We start from the raw sequence: 20,114 nt of genomic DNA, 5'->3' as shown, positions 1-20,114 counted from the left end.
ATTGTTTGTTTGTTTGGTAGTGTAGCATTTCTATTTCTGTGCACGAATATTTAATAAAATAATGCAAAAGAAAAGAAAGAAAACGAAATTTTTTGGTTAACAGTTTTTTTTTTTTTCCCCCCCCCCCTTAATTTTTGGCAGTTAGGGTATGGCTCACTTGTCTAACAAGAGAGAATTATGTAACAAATTGTTCATAAATTATAATTGAAATAAACTTAAAAAATGGATATACATGAATAGATCTTTTTCAATGCTAAAAGCTAAGTATGCATTATTACCCAAAAAAAGAAAAAGAAAAAAAAGCTAAATATGCAAACAAATTGTTATGGAATTAAGAGATTAGTACAAATTGACATTGTCACAGTGATTACGAATTAAAACCATGTTAGGAGCGTCTAATTCGAAGGGAAATTAATTATCGGAAGCTGTAGTGTATTTATGATTGGCTATATACCACGTTTTTAGACCCTTGATATTTATATGGCACGCTTTTTCTTTAGAAAAATAATGTTGTTTATCAACAGAAAACTTTAAAAAAAAAAGAAATTAAAAAAAAAAAAAAGAATGTTGTTAATCTGTCAACTGCGAGGTGGATAATATAGCGATAAATTATTTAGATATTTATAAATATATGTATATATTTTTTATAATAGTTTTTGTTTTTAGCTTTAAAAGTTCAATAGAAATTTGAATAAATTAAACTACTAAATAATAATCACTATATTAACTGCAAATGATCGGTGATAATCACGGGTGGTAATGACTGACAACACTAAAAAGAATAAATTACAGAAAATCTCTTGAATTATTAATTACTGGTTGCAACTAATTAATTAACTCCTTTACCTTTTAAGTAATCTCAGAACTATTTAAAGTGCCATAAATTAACAAAATGTAAAGTTTTTGTTTGTAGAACATTTTAGACAACCAATTTTTTTATTTTTTTTTTAATAGTTGTAGTGACTAGCCTAATAGCAATGTTTACTCAGTCCATGTGAGAAGTATGGGTTCAAGTCACCCATAGGGATATAGTAAAATAGTAATAATAATAATAAAGGAAAAAAGACTGAATAAAAGAAATAAAATATTTTTATCAATTAAGAAAAAGGATCTCAAAAAGAAAGTCAGGGCACAAGAAATCAAATGCTCATTTTCCTAGAGGTTGAAATATATTTATGCAATATTTGTCAATTTATTTACTCGGAGGTTTTCATACGTCTACGGCAATAGAAAGAGGAGACAAGTCACTTTTTTTTTTTTTTTTTTTGTTATTTACACTAAAAAAAAAAAAATAGTCAATTTTTTTAATAGAGGAGACAAATCTTTTACATGACGAAATACATGATTCAATTTGTGATCATGACTAAATGGATCCACAAGTCCATGTACCTGTTTAAATTTGCTATCTCGTAATGTTCATTTTTCAAAAACCTGGAACTTTTTTTGTTTCATTTTTCATGTTGTGAACTCTATTTATCATTAATATGTCTTGTCAATTTAAAAATATTAATAAAAAATAAAATATATATTTTTAACATAAAATGAAATTATATCACCAAATTGGTGGACCATGAATGGAGATAAAAATAAAAAAGAAAATAGTATAGATGATTACTATCCAGTTTTTCACATTAGATTCGGATTCTATTTGGCATATTTTTTATTTTATTTCTAGTTCTCCACAAATGCTTTTTAAAGAGACCTCTTTTCATTGACTTTAATTAAATGTATTTTTAGAGGCCGTGAATATTTTCTTAAAAATATTCAAACACCCTTACAAGCACCATTTAAGCCTTAAATAAGATCTTATAGTTTTTAAAAATCAAAACAAAATGAAAAAAAAAAAAAAAAAAACAAACAACAACGTATTTGAATGTATTTGTATTTCAGCAGTATGGGTTTCCATATGATAATGAATATCAAATTGATGACAAATAGTAAAGTTGAAATGTTTATCTGTAAGGTCCTTATTTGGGAAGTGATAAAAAAGAAATTAATTTTCCATATTTAGTTTTCTAAAAATTAATTTTTTTTTAGTATATTTGATGAGTAATAAGAAAGTTAGGACTTGTAAATAATTAAATTTAACATTATATAATAAATTAATAACAAATATATATTTAAAAAAAAATTAAAACTATTTTCTCTGTGATTCTGAAAATTACACTTTGAGAATAATTTTCCCATATATTTTTCTATATTGGTGGAAATTAAATTCTCTACACCATATTTTTCCACCTCACAATAAATATCCAAACAAAAAAAAGTTATCATTTTACCAAAAAAATTAGATTCCCACTAATTTTACCATCATTTAAGTATGCTGTAAATTTTAAGATAAAAGTGATTTGAAAATTGAGAAATGAAACTTAAGGATCAATGACTTTGTAGTCATAAGATTGACGGAATAATATGTTTGTTTTGTCATATATTACATGAATTCAATCCTTTGACCAAAATAGTAATAATAATAAGATTTAAGAAGATTTTAGTCTTATAGGAATTTGACAATATCAACGTACTAAAATTTTTCTTGTTTCTTAATTATATTATTTAGAAAATAAATGTTCTTTCTTTTTCATAAAAAATAATACATACCAAAATTTTTTATAGTGTACTAGAACGAACACACACACACACACACACACACACGTATATATGTAATTTCGATACTTGAATATATATATATATATATATATATATATAATACACACACACACCAAGGTTCAAAATATCGATATCGATGGAAATATCGAGAGTTCAAAATACGGAAATTTCTTTGGAAATATCATAAAATATCGAATATCCATAAAAAATTATAAAAAACGATGGAAATTTGTTTTAAAAGATGGAAATTTTTATTGAAACTTTAGAATTAACTTATTTAATCCATCAATTATCAAATTGATTATAAAACTTCCTAAAATATTGAATGGATTTTATGTTCTTCTTAGTGAATTGATTTATAATGAGCAATTAAACATTAATAACCATAGATGAATTATTATTAATAAAAATATATCAAAAAATACATATATAATAAAATTATTTGTTAACTAAAATATATATAACGATTATTACAATTACATTGTAGTTCATAAATGTCATCTTAATACCACATAGAACTTCTGGGTGGTTGAAAATCATCGGTTTCTTCCTCATTTTGATTTTGAGATGTGAAATGTGAGAACTAGTTATGAAAAGATGTATCTCCATGATAGTTTTGCATATAATTATTAATATGTCAACCATATGAATCTTGCATTATTGGTTGACTATGTGCATAACTACTACTCTCTGATGGTTGAGTTTGAGATGGTACCCATGAGTTTCTACTTAATGACATTCCATAATTATTCATTGAATAAGGGTTATGAAAATGACTTCCAACCCTCATAGATCCAAAATTCATAGAAATTGAATCTTCTTCTTGTTGTGACATCTCCATCATAGATTTCTCTTTACGTGTATAGTCTTTTCCAACAGCACTGAATCCTTGACTTGCATCTCTACTCCCATGATCTTTATCCTATGTTGCATGTGTGTAATATTGTTCACCAGTAAATGGGTTTAATCCAACTTCTTGACTTGGTGATTCCTTTTGGCCCCTATCTCTTCTACCTTCTAATTCAGATAATTTATTGAAGTTATCTTCATCACCACTGGAGCTAGAGTGACTACTAAAAGTCTCAAATTGTGAATATGTACCACCTGATGGAGCTGAAGCACTAGTAGTTCTTGTTGGCTCTCTCATAAGCCTTTGAAATGAATCACCACTATTAGAATTTACTTCTTCAGTAATCACTTTTTGAACATTTATCCCTGCTTTTTCAGCTTATTGAGCAATCTTTGGATCAGGATTCCCCTCATGATCATCTAAATGAACATCTCTAATCCATTGGTATATTTGGTTGCCCTCTTCATCATCATCTTCCATTATAGTTTCAAATATTATTGTTGGATCCAAGTTTTGATGATTTTCTTCTTCAGCTTCCATATCCCTCAACTTGAGTTTCATATTATAATAACAATAGACTAGTTTTTCAATTCTACCATATGCTAGTCTATTTCTTTATTTTGTATATATTAGTGCAAAAGTGTTCCAATTTCTTTCACAGGCAGAGGATAATGCTGTTTGTGACAAAACTTTCAATGCCAATTTTCTTACTGTAGGTGCACTATTACCGTACATGACCTACCATTCAACTGTTACAAAATAATTATTATATGATTACATATTTGTACTATTACATCAATTGATATTCACATACTACAATATTTAAACTTACCAGAAGATATCTCTTTTCTAGAAGCAATTGTTGTTGGTCTTGCAAATCCTTTCCTTGCATCCTTGAAGTATGTAAGCTGTAAAATAAAATAAAATAAAGTTATAAACCCTTAAAATATATTATGTTAATAAATTATGATCATTATACATTCTTTCCAAACTGGCTAATTGCGGCTGATTTAGGATCCAATGTAGCATAGACATCGTGTACAGCTTTTATAAGATTAGAATCTTCTCCAACTCCAGGTCTATATTGATATTGAGGATTTAAATAATAAGCTATATAAAAGGAAAAAATATATATATGTTTTAGTTTAATTAGAGATAAATAATGAAAGATATAAAGTATTTTACATTAAGAAAAAAATAAAAGTCTAACATATTTTATATAAATTGACTATGAGCTCATACCTGCCGTATGTAATGGATGCTTTAAGGTTTTATCCCACCTATTATTGATAATCTTTAATATCCACTTCGCACCATGCATCTTGTCAAGTTCCTCTTTAACAATTCGCATCAACTCATACATTGCTCCCATTGTTGGATAAACCTCGGTGTCAACAATACGTAAAAACTTATATAAAGGCTCAAATAATTGACACACCTTATGTGCTTGATCCCAAAAAGTATGATTAAGTACTATATTTTCTACTGTTTGGCCTTCTTTTGAAGCACTATAATTATGATTAGTCCAATCAGTAAATGTGAATAGTTGCTTAAGTCCTGCTTTCTTTTTAACCAAGCTATCAAGCGCAAGATAGTTTGTGGCAAATAGTGTAAGTCCCGGACGAATGATGTCAACTTTGCAAGTTCCACGCATCTTTGCTAGCAACCGATTATGATTGTAGATGTAAGTTGTGATTGCTCTAGCCTGCTTGATCACAATAGCCACATTCGCATTCTTCCCAATATCTTCAAACATGAGATCAATGCAATGTGCTGCACATGGAGTCCAGTACAAATTATAATCTCCCATCAATTTCTTCCTAACTTTAACAAATGCAGAGCCATTATCTGTTACAATTTGTACCACATTTTTCTTCCCAACTTCCAGAATTATTTTCTTCAATTACTCATATATGTATTTATGATCCTTTATTTGATTTTAAGCATCAATAGATTTTAGAAAAACTGTGCTTCCTTTTGAGTAAACCATGAAATTAATAATAGACATCCTGGTGGGACCCGTCCATCTATCACACGTGATTGTACAACCATAGGTTTCCCACTTCGCTTTCATTTTGTTTACATGGTCTTTTATCTCCTCATACTCCATATCCAAATATTTTGTACTGATCTCATAAGGGGTTGGAGGTTCTATACCTGGCGCTGCTTATTGGCATCCTGCTACCAAATTCTTGAAATGATGGGATGATGCTTTATTTGCTGATAAATTTTCATAAATAAAAAATTTACTTATTATTCTTCCCATACCTTCTTTTATTTTTCCTTCAGAAATTTTTTTTTTTTTTTTTTTTTTTTTGCTTTGCTTAAGAGGACTTGTATAAACTTGTTGCAACAAATCTTGATTGTGGATCTTTAAGACTCTGTGTTCGTTGTATTGCAGGTTTAGCACGACCGCTAGATTCACCTCCTTCAGCTTGATATCGAACTTTGTGTAGATGACTTCTTTCCCACTCTGATTGTTTAGAAGCACGAATTGTCTCTCAATAATCATTTTTCTCATATGGATCCATCCCAAGTGGATATGCTATGTTATCATCATCCTCATCATCCACATCATATGTTTCAGCATGCAGTTGTCCTCGTAAATCTACACGAATCTCTTCCATTCTATTTGCTTTTTTGATCTTACGTTGTTGTTTTCCTTTTAACAAATCTATTATGAATTTTTTAACTTCAGGAGGCACTTGACCACAAGGTTGTACATTGTGTGAAGGATCAATACCACTACGGTGGTATTTTAATCGTGTTACTCCACCACTCTTCATCACGCGATTACAATATTTGCATATTATTCCACTTTTATTACCTTCAATTGGAAAACCATGTTTCCATGCAGGATCACATTTGCTTCTTGCACTAGCCATTATCCTATAATAATAATAATAAGAGTAACAATAATAGTAATAATAACAATTTTAATATTTGTCTATGAATATATATATATATATATATATTTGAATTTTTGATCGGAATTGGATAGAGATATTTGATTAAAATATTTTCTTATAACTATGAAAAATAATTTAGTATAACAAAAAAATCAAGATCTTTGAAATTAAATAATTCATTTTTAATGAATATATCCGGTACGAAAATGATTCCTTACAGATCTCCAATGCCTTGAGTATAGATGTTTACAATTGGAAAAGGGACAAAACACTATAAAAGGAAATAACCAATATTTTCAAAGCAAAAAAAGAAATAACCAATATATTTAGGCAAATTTAATAAACTTTAACAATGTATATTCTAGCCGACATATATATATATATATATAAGATTTATTTTCTAATCAAGTTTTTATTTATTGTTTATAAGTTTTAACATATTATATTATGAAGTTTTGCTTACGTAGAAGACAATATGAAAAAATTAAATGACAAAGTGGGTTTTTTAAATTATGCTTTCTATCCAATAAAAAAAAACAATTATATTTTCAATCACACATCATACATTAAGTTTAAGATATATATTAAATTTGGGTTTGTAAATCTAATCATTTATGATTACTACATATAAATATATATATATATATATATATACATATATACATGTTACAAATTCACCATATATATATAGAGATAGATACATATGTTAATATATAATTAATTAGCTTACAATTAATAATTCAAATAACAATAATACAAGTGAATTAAAGAATTTAGATCTTAAAGTATAAAAGTAAATATAAACCTCTTTTTTTTTTAAGATGAAAAAACTAACCTGTAAAAAGGATATCCAAAGAAGTTGTATGAAAGAATTTGAAATTTTGTGAGAACTGAAAATATGTATAAGAAAAAATGTTAAGAACAAAGCATCAAACTTGCTCTTTAAATAAAATAATAATGTGAATTTTTTTTTCCATGGAATATTTTATAATCAAAAGCACACTCATGACTCATGAAGAATATGTATTGGCTCTGGTAAAATATAAAAGACACGTGAAATTATGCAAAAACAAGAGAGTGGACAACCAAGTGTAGTATATAAAGACAAGAAAGTGCCCAAGCAGTGGTCAAACACACATTTATGAAGAATATTTTTTAATTTCAAAACTACATAATGATGTACTAATATAAAAGATACGTGAAATTATGCAAAGACAAGAGAGTGAACAAGCAAGTGTAATATATAGAGACAAGAAAGTGTCCAAGCAATGGTCAAACACGCATTTATGAAGAATAGTTTTTTAATTTCAAAACTATATAATGATGTACTAATTTAAAAGATTCGTGAGATTATGCAAAAACAAGAAAGTAGACAAGTAAGTGTAATATATAAAGGCAAGAAAGTGCCCAAGCAATGGTCAAACACACATTTATGAAGAATATTTTTAAATTTCAAAACTCTATAATAATGTACTAAGATTCTCTAGCATAAAAATATTTTTTCAAAACTATATAATAATGTACTAAGATTCTCTAACAAAAAAAATAATTTTTTAATTTTAAAACTATATAATACTATTGTAAGATACCCCATGGTATAAGAAATTCATGGAGAGTATTTGGTTGATTGATATAATTGAATGATATATTGTCTTCTTCTTAAAAGAAAATGAAAATAAAATTTATGAATTTTTAAAAAAATTATGAATTGTCTTTTTCAATAATATTTATGAATTTTTTTTTAAAAAAAGATATTTTTGAAATTTCCATGGAAATTTTATGGAAATTTTGGAAATTTCCATGAAAATTATAGATTTTTTTAACCAAATCATTAAGGAGTTTATGTAGATATTTTACGAAAATTTCCATGTAAATTTTCGTGAAATTTCGAAAATTTCCATGGATATTATGGAAGTTTTATCCATTTCCATGTCGAATCTAAATTTTATATCGATCCTTTCAAAAAATAGAAATATCGAGGAAATTTCGAAGAAATATCGGATATTTTAAACCTTGACACACACACACACACACACACACACACACACACACACACACACACACACACACACACACACACACACACACACACGTATATAAGTAATTTCGATACTAGAATAGATATATATATTCAACTAAAATCTCATCTCATATAAAAAGGTATTAAGTATTCTTTTTCACTTAAATTGATTTTATTTCCTTATTAATATTTTTAAATAATATTGTATCATATTATTGATACTCAGAGAAGAAAATAAGAAAATGGGGCAAAAAATCCAGATCTTATAATTACACCTAATAACTTATCTTCAATTTTTTTTTTTTGGGGGGTTATATATCAAGTGACCAATGTATAATATAAGACCGTTCAAAGATTAGCTAAACGAAAGAGTTCAAAGATTATCTCAATGAATTCTATAATTCATAAGCTTGCTATTTTAAATCAAAGACTGTGAAATGGAAATGGCATCAAAAAATATATTAATTAATGTTTGAAAAAGAGAGCACTCTCTTATTTAAAGTATTTCCAAACTATCACATTTACAATTAAAATGTGTATTTATATATATATATATATATATATATATATATTTAAATATAGAATCTGGCTATCGTCTGTACTGTCTGTGTGTGGACCAAAAGAAAAGACGACGATTTTTGAAAAAATCGTCGTCTTTTCTCTGATATAAATAGAAAAAAACAGTTTTTCCAAAAACCGTCGTTTTTTCTTTTAGTCCGCATGTGAACAATTCGTATAGTAGAATCATTCTTTATATATATATATATATATGTGTGTGTGTATGTGTGGCCACTCTTCTTTTATATGTTAATCTAATAATTTATATATATATAGTATGTTTACACATTTATGGTGTGATAGTTAGGGTTGATTTTGTTCAACATGACCTGCCTTTTCTTGATTCTTTCTCTTTTATATTTCTTCCGTTTACCCTTGTTGATTCGGCTGCCACTGGACAAATTTAAAGGTTATTTCTTTGCATTGAATCAATAAATATTCATCTTTCTTTTTTGAGATTGATAAACATATACAAAGAATAGGTCTAAATATTTGAAAAATTATCACTTAAACCTTCATATTGAGAACTAAATTATTAGTTAGAGCACTCATGAAGTTGATTGTAGGCTAATTTGCAATTGTCATTAAAAAAAAATACTAATAAATATTAAGATTTAATTTTATACTATATTTATTTCACAATATCTATATAATATATAAAAGCTGAATAGTCAGTGGAAAAAAAAATCACATATCACTAAAAAATTCAATTTCCCTTTTGTTTATTATTTATGGTCCTATTAAAATATCTATGAGTATCAAACGGAGCAATTATTTAAAAGCATGAGATTTTTTAGCTTTAATTGATTGTATCCAAAAATACATATTGTTATTAGGAAAAAAATTATTAAAATGTATAATTAGGACAAAAATATAATATTATATATGTAAAGTAATAAATTAAAGTGTACATTCATATATAACGTATTTTATATATTTTTACATATAAAAATGTGATTATATGGAAAATAACAAATATATTTCATTATCTGGATACCAAAAAAAAAACAAATTTACATAAATAATATAATTTTATTTTATTAGTGAAAAAATTTGAGATATCTTTTTTTAAACATGATAAAAGTAGGATTTATATTTAAAATAAATTTTTTGATTTTTTTTATTTGATATATTATTTTATTGATTATACGCAAAAATATATTTTTATTATTATAATATACATTTGATTAAGGGAACCTTGATTAGGATAAAAATGTTAAAAGTGTATATTTAGGACAGGAATATAATATTATATTTGTAAAAGTAATATATTAAAGTGTATCTCCATATATAACATATTTTAAATATTTTTACATATACAAATATTATTATATAAAAAATAATAAAGATTTCTCCTTATTTAGATACAAAAAAATTGAATAAATAAAATAATTTTATTTTATTAGTGGAAAAAATTTGAAATATCTTTTTTTACAATATAATTGTTAAATATGATAAAGTAGGATTTATATTTAAAATGATTTTTTAATTTAATTTTATTCGAAATACCTTTTATTGGTTGTACCAAAAATATATTTTTTATCATTATAATATTATATATGATTGTTTGATTAAGGGAGCATTGATTAGGATAAAAATGTTAAAGTATATAATTAGGACAAAAATATAATATTATATTTGTAAAATAATAAATTAAAGTGTTTCTCCATATATTTTTAAATATTTTTACACATACAAATGTGATTATATGAAAAATAATAAAAATATCTCTTTATTTGAATAAAAAAAATATATAAATAATATTATTTTATTTTATTAGTGGAAAAAAATTGAAGATATTCTTTGCTGAATATAATTGTTAAACATGGTAAAATAGGATTTATATTAAAAATAATTTTTTTAAATATGATGATTTAAAATAGATAAATTAATTACTTATAAGGAATAAAAATAAAATAAGAAAGATAGTCCGAATAAAAAATATTAAAAAAATATTTATAATCTATATATTAATATTTTTGTTAATTTGTTATAGTAAAATAAAAAATATTTATATATAGTAATAAATAATTAAATTTTATATACTAATATATGCATATATGGATATGTAATAAATATAAAAAATATCATAATATATAGATTTCAATAATAAAATTGATATCTTTATTTGATTTTTTTAAAATATATAATAATAAATAAATTATCTTATAAGATAAAAATATGTTCATAGGATAAATAATAGTAATAATAACAATAATAATAATAATTAAATTATATTATGAATATTTAATATAGTAAAATTAATTATTTAAGGGATAAAAAATATATTTTAATTTAAATTTGAAATTTATAGATGGAAAAATATTATATAAATATATTTGAATTCCATAGAAGGTGAAAATTAGATAGGTAAATAATTTTGAATTTAAATTCTATAATTAAATAATATTATATATAGAATTTAAAATTTTAGTTTTTAACAAATTTTTATTGATGCAGATTGAAAAAAAAAAATTAAGATCCAAATATACTAGATAATAATAAAAATTTTTAAATAAGCTTTCAAATATGGTCCGACTGGTTGATTTTATCAAATCTATCAATACTAATAAGATTTTAGAAGATTCGAAGCTTTGATGATAAATCAGAAATTAGTAGTGTTGAAATTGTTTTAATAAATGAACATATATATATATATATATATTTTAATTTTCATTACATATAATCATTATTATTATTATTATTTGTTTCAGTATATATAATTTCTATTTATTTTTAATTTGCTATTTTAGATTATTTTTTATAAGAAATAAAAAATATAATATTATTTAAAGTTTTGTATCTAAACATGCATGTAATATATAATAACATCAAAGTGTTATTAAAAGTTTAAATATTATTATTTAATTTTTATTTATGATATTATATATATATATATATATATGATCATCTATAAAAAAAAATCAATAAATTTTTTTTTATATGTTATCATTAGATTTGAATATAATTAATTATTATAAATTATTTTTAAAATTATATATTATAATTAAACATATCATATGGGATCGATGCTAGTATATTTAAAAAGTTAATGAGTCTTTCTATTTATACAATTAGACACAACACAAATGCAATGTCTAGTGAATATTTATTTTAATATATATTATTATATAGTAAATGACATGTTAATAGTAATTTAATATTATTTTGATAAATAAGCATAAAATATAGTACCTTTTATAGTCAATTTAGTTAAAAATCAATTTAAACGTGCTAAATAGTGATTCTTCAATCATATTTCTTCAAATATATATATATATATATATATAAAATTTTAGAGGAGTTTTGTGGAAAATTCTAAATGGTAACAACCACACATAATAAGTCTCATATTTTTTGCTCGATGCTAAAATCTCAAATATCCCTCGCTCTTATACCCTCAAGGTCGTGGATTCGAGAGCTACCCTTTGCCTCTTCTTCAATTTAGAATTCTATTGTAATCATAACAAATTAAACAAAAAAATAAATAAATAAATAAAATTTTCATTCCCAATTTATCGAAAAAAAGAAAAGAAAAAAAGAATACAAAAATTTTACCTCCCCAAGTTTGGCTTTGGTTTTTGTTAAGTATTTATATTCATTTTGGGGATCTCTCCTTTCAAGGTGAGGGATGAGAAATGAGGTTAGATCCCATTTTTTTTCTTTAATATTAAAATAAATTAATAAAAAGGATTAGAATTAATCAAGTACTAGAACACCGAGAAAAAAAAGTCTACAAGATCAATTAACACCAAAAATCACTAAGTTTTGTTGCATGTTTAGTATATGGTCACATAAAAAGGTATAAAGATGTCATAAAAAAATATTTTTGTTCTTTATTAATTTGTTAAAGTATTATTTATATATTATTTATTTAGATAAAACTGATTAACAGTTCAAGATGATTTTGTGTAATCTGAAATCCTACAAATTGATATTGTTGTTACTTGTAAAGTTGGAGGGCTATTAATTTGAAGATTGGTTATGGATTAGGTATGACGATCGAACTAATTGCAAGTTGTCCAAGTAAATGAAATTCTAATTGAATTGCATGTGTTGTCCAAATAAATGAAATTTTGGAACCTCCGATTGGTCTAAACATGTATTAAAAAAAATGTTTCAAGTTCTTCGTTAGTACATGGTTATGCTAACAATTGAACTGAGTCGTGTTTTCTAAATTGTCGTGAATCATCCCCAACTTATTAATAAATTAATTAATTAATTAATTAAAAACCCTAAGCACTATGCAAGCGATTCTATTCCCATATATTTCCTTTCATAGCCAATTATGCCAATCCCACCTTCAACTAAAGTATATATATATATATATATATATATATACATACTAACCAATCTATTATTCTTGAGCCGCCTATGCAATCGAACAACCCCCACCATTTTTTGTTTTAATTATTGATTGATGATAATATATCAAAATGAAAGGAAAAAGATTTGGAAATCTAATGAGAAAAGGAGGAATATATAATCATCTTAGCTTTATTGCCATACACGAGGCTTTCCGCTGTTTTGGAATCGACATTATTGACAATGGTTAACGTTTGAAATTTCAGCGCCCGCAGGGTCATCAGGAGGGAATTTAATGTTTTAACATGAAACGCTCTTTGGCTAGGTTTTGCATATTCTGCAAGTCCAATGAATACCGTGTTGTGTTATTTGTCACCGAGTAACTTGAGAATTTGATAATTGGAACATATTATGAATTTGCTTTTCATTATATGTTTTTTTTTTTTTTAAGTTTTAAATAAAATACTAACAAATTATCTACATGTTACTGCAATTCTTCTTATAATCATCATGATGAAGTCATAACAAATAGTAAAAAAATTTTTTATATAGTCTCAAGGAGAAAGGAGAAGAAGTTGGCGAAGAATCTAACTTTCAAGGTTAATTTATAAACTCAAACCCAGCTACAGAATGAGAAACTGGCATGTAAATAACTATAATATCCTGTTTGGAAAGTGTCAAAGTTGAGATGGAAATTGATTTTTGGAATTTAGTTGCCCATAATTTAATTTTCTGAAAATTAATTTTTCTTTTGGTCTGCTTGGTGAGTAATAGGAAAGTTAGAATCTATAAGTAGTTAAATTTAATATTGTATAATAAATTAAGGACAAATATATATTTTAAAAAAATTCAAAATATTTTATCTGGAAGTCTTAAAATAACACCTATATAGATGAAAATAACTTTCCCATATATTTTCCTACATTGTTGGAAATCTAATTTCCTGAATCCACACTTTTCCACCTTACAATAAACATCCAAACAAAAGAAAATCATCACTTTTCCAAAGGAATTAGATTTTCACTAACTTTATCTTTATCCAAACATGCCGTAAGAAGAAAGGCTTTCAAAGTATATTATGAAAAATAAGACTTTTTGGAGAAGCTACTTTTGAGCAAGGCAAAAACAAATTGCTAATTTGTTACGACATGTATTCATGTGTATATATATATATATATATAATCAAATTCTATGGTGTGGACATCCGCATCATTTTATTGTGCAGACATCTTTAAGCACAATGATTTTTGAAAAAATCGTTATATTTGTATATAGTATTGACGATGGTTTCTAAAAATCATTGTCTTTCGTATATTATTGATGATGATTACTTCAAAAACTGTCATAATTGTGGATGTCCACACAACAAAAAATGCAGACGTCCGCACCATAAAAGAACTATATATATATAAAGAGAAATTGTCAAACAATTTATGTTGTCTAATTATCATCTAATTACAAACAATTCTTAAATAAAATATTTATAGATTAATCTAACGGTAATTAGGTAACAGATAAAGTCCATCATCATCTAGTCATCCCACTTCCCTTTGCTTTTCTTACTTTTTTTTTTATTTTTTTTATTTTTTTACTACCTAAGGAGCATCCATTGTAACACCCCGTCCCGAAATACATCAGAAATTTTCACGTTGATTGAGGGTTGACCAAGTAGGTCAAAATGTTGACTTTTCTATTCAAAGGCAATTTTCCATTGACCAAGGTACCATTGTAGAGTACGCATCAACCTGAGTCCATAGACTAGTAGCACGTTGAAAACGAAGCTACGGTTTGAAAGTTATGAGTAAAACAAGATACTATCAGAACTGGTCAACGAGCTCGGAGTTGACTTTTTATTTACATGGATTTTGATGTTGGCCCATAGATTATATGAAAGTGCTCGTCAATACGAGTCTATGGACTGTTAGTACGCTTAAATCGGACCTACGATTAGAAAGTTATGGGTCTGTAAATTTGTGATTGTGTTTTCCAATAGTGGTTTTACGAGGTAGCAAAATACCTGAAGGAGTCCTTAAAGTTGTGCCATGTGTCACCATTTGAAAGTTGCCATTATCATAGTTAAAGAGAACCATGTGTCATGATGGAAAACTGCCACATGTCGTATTAATTAAATATTATATTATTTTATTTTGTTATTATTTATATTATTATATTATTATTTTAGTATTATTTTATTTATTTATTTTTCTATTCTTTTCTTTTTCTTTTCTTCTCCCCACGTGGGGAAAACACACAACGGGCCTTCTTCCTTCTTCTTCCTTTCTTCTCTCCCTCGAATCCATCAACTTTCATCATTTCCGGCCACCCATTGCTCAAATGCACCGGCCATCGGCACAGCTCAATCGCCGGCGAGCTTGCTACCAAATTTGGTGGCCGGTCGGCTGGCGATGCTCCCAGATCGAGAGGTGGAAGCGGCGGGAGCCGTATCTCTCTCCGACCGAATCCGCCGTGTTCCGGTGCACCCAAGCTGCACTGACCACACCACCTGGCAGCCCATCATGTGAGCTTCATCAAAGTGTGCTCTGATCCTCGGGGAAGCCATTGACGTGTTGGGAAACAGCCATGGAAGTCGGCGGCAGCACCCCGTCTGGTCATCGGATTCCCGTCATTTCCGACTGTGTTCTCAGTCCTTTCCCCTTAATTTGGATCCTCTGAAGCTAATAGTGACATTCGTTTGCTCCAATTCGAGCTTCTTCATGGCGTACAAAGGAGGGGCAAGTTGGCAGTGGCTTCCGACAAAATTTTCGGCCACCGCCGGTAGTTTCAAGCTAATCGAAGATTAGAATTGTATTCTCCGTATCTTTCGCTTCGCATTGATATCTTGTTTGTAAATTACGGATGTGTATTTGAGAGGTTGTTATTTTTGATTAGATTATTAAATTAAATATGAAAAATAGAGATTTAAAGTAAATTGTATATTATATATATATATATATATATGTGTTTTTCTGCATACATGTGTATAGGAATATTTGTAAATACATGCATTATATATATATATATATATACATGTGCGGTAATGGATATACATGGTGATATGTGAATATGTATTGAGATGTGTGAATGGGTATATATATATATATATGTATAAATATGTATTGTTGAAGCCTTTGTTTATGCATATCAAAATGTATGTATACATATGTATCTGGACATTGCGCTTGTTAAATTGTTTGTTAAAAGTTTTACTGTGTATATATATTTAAATGTGTGAAAATATAAATATATACATATATATATATATATATGTGAATATATACATAGATATCTATGGATGACTTATAATAAACTATATTGCTATATCTTTAATGTATTTCTGTATCTTTGCTTGTATGTGAAATTGTATGTGGCCTTGATGATAATTTTGGTATAAATTGAATTGAAGGTTTGAGAAAAAAATAATTATATTAAATTATTGTGATCAAGAATATCCGTATATTTAATTATTTATTATTTATTATTATTGTTTATGTATTTGATAAAAGCATATGAATTGGATTATATTTTATCTAAATTTAATATTTTATAATATTATAAAATTTATAGTTTTTTTTTTAAGATACACCCATACACGTACCGGTGTTTTATACTGTATATGTGATTATGATAAGCATGCAAGTTGTAATGTCTCCCATGAGTTGCTATGGACCTGAGGGCAGGCAAGTTTGATATAATGGCCATAAGCCGCCCCCTCCATGGCCGGGATGACAGTTGTAAGCAGCGGCACTGTCTAGATGCGAAGCGACCGTATGCAAGTTTCTCTCTTTAACCTCCCGTCAGTCGGTGCTTGGGACACTGGATACTTTTGGACACCACTAGTATATAGTATGGTGCATCAAGTATCTTTATATGTACGTATATATTTATATGTTATATTATTTGATATTATATTATATATACCGTACCATACGGAGGTGGCAAACCAATGTGCTCCATGTATAACTAGCCTTATAATTATGTTGCCTGCGAGTCCAAGGGATTGGAAGGCCAATATAGGCAACCACCTTGGTCTGTATTGGTAGCAGAGTGCCGGCAACAACTGGAATCATAGATCACGTAGCATGTTAGAGGGTATCGTATGTATCTCCATTACGAGTGTGCATATTTCATTATATGCTATAGATTTTAAGATATTATTTTATGTATTTATGTTATGTTATCTATTTGTGATTTAATTTCTTACTAATATTCTTAATCGATGTTATTATTTTCTTATTACTATTAATTGTATTTAACTATTTATTTAATCATTATTGTCACTGTTATTGAGATTGTTGTTATTATTTATTATGATTATTTATAATTGTTGATCCCTTTATTTATTATTATTATTATTATTATTATCATCATATGGTACCTTTGGACAAGTATCACAGTCTACGGGCAAGAAAGATAGCCATCAGACAAGTGGTAGCCTTTGGGTAGGTGAGATAGCTCTTGGGCAGGTGTGGCTATGTGATAATCCTTGGACAGGTGATTCCCTTCGGATGAGTATGATAGCCTTGGGGCATATATGGTAATATGGTAGCCCTTGGGCAAGTTACGGTAATACTATCATCATTAAAATGATTGTTGTTGTTTATTATTGTTAATGTGATATTGTTTTCCCTTTCTTTCTATATTACGCATTGGTATGTTGGTAAAACGATTTTGAAGTGTATTTGGAAATGTATGGCACTAACTAAGTGGGTGGTGCGGACGGATGTGAATATTTAAAAGATATATTTGTTATTTAGTAAATTATTTCTATTGTATATATGTGTGTGTGTGTGTGTGTTTCATATGACTTGTTATCAAAGTGCTATCATTTGTGAAATTTAATTGTATTAAGGTGGGAGGGATAAGGTGGTATAATATAGGAGTGCGCTTTTGCGCACATAAATTTTAAGGCATGCTTTACCCTTAGGGGAGATGTTGTCAGATTTTTCTCAGGACTATCCGGCAGGATTTCCCTTGGAATCAGGGCTTATCTAGAGTTTCAAGGAAGGATCCTGGATAGGTCCTGACATCCACAAATATAATTATTTGGATTACATGCCTAGTTTCAAACCTTTGATCCTGATGGTAATTATTGATTATTACAAAACACAAAATATGCATCTCTTAGGAATAAATTTCCATTTCTCATCTCTTTTAACATTTACTAATTTCCAAATTTGTCCTCCTCCGACACTTTCTCATGCTAGTTGGAAACTTTTCGATTAACATCCACTTTCCCAAATGCGGCCGTCCAGTTATCATCATCCATCCCTAATTTAAACAACTTCGGCAATCTTTTACCCAAACTCTTCCTTGTTTCAGGAGAAACACCATCTTTACCGATAATTAACTCAAGTATTGCCTCAAAAAGTAGTTTATTTTCTATCACAGCATCCCAAACTTCTGGGACCATTGAATCATCTTTGGAGATGCTACTTTCCACAGAGACGCTAATTTTAATTTTCAAAATTTAAAAGATTAAGTTATAATTACTATAATATTTAAGAGGTTCAAATGAACTATGTTATATGTTTTCATAATAATTTTCATCATCGAAAACTACTACTAGTGGGATTTGCATATCCACATAGCAATTTAATTTGCTATATCTTAAGTTTTATTTTTTCATATTACATATTTAGCATTTTTAAAAATTTAAAACAAAATTGAATATAACTATTTTATATATCAACAATATAGGTCTCACTAAAAATAATCATAAATATTGATAATTGTAGATTTTAGATGAAAGGGAAGAAATTCTCATAGCTTTCTGAAAAAAGAATTACAGGCCTATTTAATATGTGGCTGGCATTCCAATCCACAAAACTAGGAAAGTTATCCCTACAAATCAGGTAAATTGAATTCTAAGGAATCAGTCAATGGACTGATCCTATTTATTATGAAACAAACTAAATAAGTAAATATCCTAAAATAATATAAATTTTCCTAATTAATTAAATAAGAACCTGGTCCTTCGAAGAGCTTTGGTGAGGATATCAGCTGTCTACAGTCTTGTAGGAATGTAGGTCAATTGAACTATCCTGTTGTTGACCTTTTAAGAGATAAAATATCTATCTATCTCAATGTATTTTGTCCTTTCGTGATGAACTGTATTTTTGGCAATACTAATAGTCGCTTGGCTGTCTGAAAGCATTCTTGTGGTGTTTTCTATGATAGCTCCAAGTTCACTAAGCAATCTTTGAAGTCATATTCACTCACAGATACCTAGAGCAAGTGCATGGTATTCTAACTCGGCACTGCTTCTAGAAACCATTGATTGTTTCTTGCTTCTCCATGTCACTAAATTTCCCCATATGTATGAACAGTAACCAGTTGTAGATCTTCTGTCAGTTAACTCTCTAGCCCAGCTTGCGTCTGTGTGGATCTTTATCTCTTGGTTTTCAAATTTTTTAAACAACAATCTATGCCCTGGTGTCATCTTCAAGTATGTTAAAATACGATACATAGCTTGTAGATGATCTTTTATTGGATTGTTCATGTGCGAACTTACCACACTAACTGAGAATGCAATGTTTGTTCTAGTAGGTGAGAGGTATATCAATTTTTCCACTAGTCTTTAATATCTCCCTTTATCTATTGGAGTACTTTCTCCACTTGTCTTCATGTTCTTATTGGGATCCATAAGGGTATCAATCAGTTTACATCCAAGCATGCCCGTTTCATTAAGTAAATCTATAATATACTTCCTTTGAGAGATAACAATTCCTTTCTTGGAGCGAGCAATCTCCATCCCTAGGAAGTATCTGAAGGGGTCGAGATCCTTAATTTCAAACTCAATAACAAGCAACTTCTTCAACTTGATAATCTTCTCTTCGTATTCTCCAGTCAGGATAATATCATCAAC

This window comes from Ziziphus jujuba, chromosome 8 (assembly GCF_031755915.1).
Source record: "Ziziphus jujuba cultivar Dongzao chromosome 8, ASM3175591v1".
Taxonomy (NCBI): Eukaryota; Viridiplantae; Streptophyta; class Magnoliopsida; order Rosales; family Rhamnaceae; genus Ziziphus; species Ziziphus jujuba.
This window is presented reverse-complemented; position numbering follows the sequence as displayed.